This window comes from Tenrec ecaudatus, chromosome 13 (assembly GCF_050624435.1).
Source record: "Tenrec ecaudatus isolate mTenEca1 chromosome 13, mTenEca1.hap1, whole genome shotgun sequence".
NCBI classification, from domain to species: domain Eukaryota; kingdom Metazoa; phylum Chordata; class Mammalia; order Afrosoricida; family Tenrecidae; genus Tenrec; species Tenrec ecaudatus.
In genome coordinates, this window is record NC_134542.1 from 8,624,445 (window position 1) to 8,628,824 (window position 4,380).

The window sequence follows — 4,380 nt, forward strand, 5'->3', positions numbered from 1 at the left end:
TCCAGCTTCCGGGGTCTGGTTGTGTCCATGTGGCTTGTCTTCTGCAATGTCTCCCAGGAAGTAGCAGAGAGAGGTGTCTTCCACTTCCAAGGAGGAAGCAACAGATTTCCCAGAATTCTCAGGAGAAGGCCATGCCCACAGAAGTCTCACTGACTAACTCCAGACTGACAGCCTAGACTCCACCCCTACACTCAATCCTTAAATTGACATCAGATTAGAGGACTTCCACAGATGGGCAGCCCTAGGCTCTAGGACATAAGGGTCCAAGCCCAGAGATGTTGTTTCCTGTCACGTGTCCCCTAACTACACCTCACTCAATGACACAGTAACCCTGAAGCCCCTCCTCTGCAGTCACCACATCTAGTCATTTGAGAAAATGCAAAGAAAGGAATCATTTATACAAGGGGGTACTCCAAAAACAGGGGGGAATTTTTCCCCTCAAAGCTATGTACTTAAACACCTTCAAAGTCCTCTCCATTATGCTTAATACATTTGTCAAATCTGTGATTCCATTCACGGAAACATTTTTCAAACTCATCTGTTTGGATGGCTAACAGAACCTCCCTCGTGTTTTTTCTTTGCCTATTTTAAATAATCAAATCGCTGTCCTTTTAAGTCTCTCTGCATTCAAGGAAACAGAAACAAGTAGCATGGAGTGAGATCAGGTGAGTCAGGTGAGCAGGGAAAGAGAGGCATGCTGTTTTTTGTTGGTTTGTTTGTTTGCCAAAAACCGGCTCCCTGAATGACTGACTGGGAAGCTGATGATCTAGTCTGTGTAACTTCTCCCCACTCACAACAGAGTTTATTTCTATTCAATGTGTAACTTTTGACAGACGACCCACAGTGGCATTTTAAAAATATCTTTGTGAATGCAATCACCTTTTATCTTTCCATTAAAAAAATAGACAAGATATATGTTGTCCTCCAATTCAAATATAAAGAAACTTTAGCAAGTAAACTTCTAAGGATCATTTCCCACATCCCACAGGTGACAATACAGGAAGAGGCAGGATTGACAGTCTGGCCTCTTAGCAAAGATTCACAAGCCTTTATCTGAAGCCTTTGAGGGCAGCTCTGTCCCAGGATTCCAAAAGATTTAATTTTCAAAAGTGGATGTGAGTTCTGCCATATGCATGACAGAGCACTCCGCAGAGTCTGGGAGAGAATCCCGATTTCAGATCTGGAATTCCAAGATTACTTGTATCATGTCGACCACCCCTGCGATCTTCTTGTCCATAACTCATGGCAACCCCAAGCCTTACAGAGCAGAACTGCGCAGCTGGGTTTTCTTGGCTGCAATCTTGACAGACGCAGTTCAGCAGGCCATTTCTTCCACAGAGCCACTGGGTGGGTTTGCAGTACTATGCCCATTCAGGAGTATTGTCATTTGGTCACAAAATTATAAACGCCTCTGAATGCAGATGCTTGTCCTTCGTAAACACAGACAAGCGAAAGCTTCAGATCAACCCTCCTCAGAGGGTCATAGTCATTGGCAGTGACCCTCACGAGGTGTGTTGGGCTGGGTGGTCTAGAGAAACAAAACCGGTGACCCTCATAGATGTCCAGGAAAAAGCTTTATAGCAAGAGCAAATCTTATATCAAGAACACATCCCAGACCGGTCCCATTTAAATCCAGGGGTCCGATGACAGCAGAAGCCTGACTCAGACTCCTGCAGCTGCAGGCCGATGATGCAGAAAATGGGAAGCGGGATACAGGAAGATCACAGGCTGGTGGATGCAGAGCCCTGTGGACCCGAGGTCAGTGGGAACTTGACAGGGCACTGACAGGCCTTGGGTTGGCAGCCCACACAGGGCCAATCCCAGAGGCAGGCAGGAAGTCCGAAGACAAAGAGGCAGAGAGAGGTAGGCGTGGTCCCGAGTGGGCTCATAAAAAGGCCACACTTCCCAGGAGGTACCACCAGGCTGTGACCTGATTGACAGCTTGGACTCCACCCCTCCACCCGTGCAAGTGGACATACGATTTAACTGTCACCCCAGGTAAGTGGATCACACGGTGCTCTTTCAAACTGCTCTGTCACATAAGATCTTGCTTTGTCCTTACAAAAGTCTTAGGACTTTAAGTCGAGCTAACCATTACATATCTCTGTTTTCTTTTCATTTTTTTTTCTCTTGAGTTTTCTTTTTAACATTTCATTAGGGACTCATACAACTCACATATCGCTGTTTTCATGGCGCTCAGGTACCCAGTTAGAGCGGGAAGATACAAACGTGGGGATGGAAAGTTCCCATGGTGACTGCAGTGAGACGGGCTATTTGGTGGAGTGGGGTGAAGAGGAAGACTTGTGGGGACAGAGCGTTCTCTCAAATGGGGTGTGGAAGGCTGTGGCAGAGACACCAGTCTTTGGCGGGCCTTCAGCCAGGCCTGTGTTCATGCTGCCAATGGAGGAACGTCACGTAGACTGCGGCGGCGGTCGATCAGGCTCAGCAACACCCTGTGTGATTTGTACAAATACTTGGGGCACCGCAAGCGGTCTTATCAGTTCTGACGATGGTGGGACCCTCAAGGCACCAGCCAAGGCCACCGTTCCAGGCAGCAGACCTTTAGAAGGGTATCCCTCTCAAACTGCCTGGCTCCTGTTTGTGCAGCGCCTCCGGCAGCATGGAGGCCAGCTAGATGGCCTCTGCAGAGTTTGATGCAAAGACCTCGGCCGAGAGGCATAAGGCAAGTCTTTTCCTTTCACCACTCACCCACACCAAGGGAGCAGAACTTCCCCGTCTGGGGGAACGGCTCCAGCCCCCTTTCTCAGCTCAGCCCCCGACCGCATGCATCCACTCCACGCTCCACAGGACTTTCAAAGGCTGAATTTACAGAAGCAGATCACCAAGCTTTTATTTCTTCTTCTTCTTCTGATGCACCTATGGATGGAATTGACCCTCCCGCCTTTAGCTCAACAGCTAAGCAGGTTAACCATCACCCAGGTATGCTAAGCATCACCAGCACTCAAAAGAAGGTAGGTTGGAAAGGAAAGTTCAAAACATCCAAAGTGCAGGAGAGCTCAAGGTGGCCGACGGTGTCAGCCAGAGAACAGGCTGGCAAGTTCAAGGCGAGCCTGCTGCAAGGAGCTGGCAGCGGAAGCGGTCTCTTTGAGGTTCTTGTATGGACCTGAAGGGAGCCATGGGGTTGCTGAGCTGGTTAGAACTGGAGCCAGCAGCGCTTGGCAAATCGCATGCATCTGTACTACAGTGAGTGGATTTAATTAAACATGGGAAATCGCACCCATCTTTACTACAGTGAGTGGATTTAATTAAACATGGGAAATCACACGCATCTGTACTACAGTGAGTGGATTTAAACATGGGAACTTGACTCCTTGATTCTAGCTATACAAATTTGACCCAGGAGTGCCGGCGGCTTAGTGGCCGCAATGTCGGAAGTTTGAAACCAAGAGCTGTTCCCCTTGTGAAAGATGAGGCTTTCTGCTCCCGTAAAAATGTACAGTTTCCAAATAAATAAATTAAATTAAACAAACAAAATGCACAGTTTCAAAACCCACAGGGGCAATTCTACTCTCTCCTACAGGGTCCCGATGTGTTGACTCAGTGACAGAGTCTGACATTTTGGAAGCAAGTTTGAGGTGGCAACAGGAAACAAATTATTTCACTGAAACTTACGTGTGCTGTTTCTTTATTTGGAATAGTCGTTCTTGAACGGGCCAAGATGCAATTTGAAAAACAGGAATCATCACTGTGGGTATTCTATTTTATTAGTTTTTTAAAATTAGTGTAATTATCTTATTTTAATTGCAGCAAAAATAGACACAATGAAACCCTCTCCAATTCATCAACTTCTGCATGTATAATTGAGTGCCATTGATGACACGCTTCGTGTTGCACACGGTCTTTGTCCACATTGTTCCACCACAAACATAAAGCCAAAACCCTCTGAGCAGCAACTCGTCCTCCTGCACCCATGGCAACCATTGGTCAACTTGGCTTCTTATTATTATTAATATGGAACGCCTCATGGATTTGTGTGTGATCCTTGCTCAGGGCCATGCTAATCTCTGTATTGCTCCAGTATTAGTGTGTGCGCTGACAGAGCAAGAACTCGCTGTTGGTATTTTAAACATACTGATTGTGGTAAGGATTGTACAACTCTTCTTGATACGATTGAACTATTGATTTGTATGGTATGTGGGTTGTGTGCCAATAAAACTTTTTGAAAAAGACTTAGAATGGCAATTTGATACTTTCAAAGCCAAAGTATCATTTTTTAAAGTAAAAAGTTTCATCCCATTCAGGAAGATGTGGCATCAACTTCAAGAAGTCCAACATGACCTTCAGTGAAAGGGAGTATGTGTCTTCCCTGGGTTCCCAGGTGTCAGTCTGCTTCTGCAGAATCAAATGGAATCATGAGTT

At 46.3% G+C, this 4,380-nt stretch overlaps 1 pseudogene; it reads right to left on the reverse strand.

Annotated features, from left to right (window-relative positions):
* Nucleotides 1-3,966: 3,966 nt before the first annotated feature.
* Nucleotides 3,967-4,063, reverse strand: LOC142425144 (U6 spliceosomal RNA; annotated as a pseudogene).
* Between the last annotated feature and the right edge of the window lie 317 nt (nt 4,064-4,380).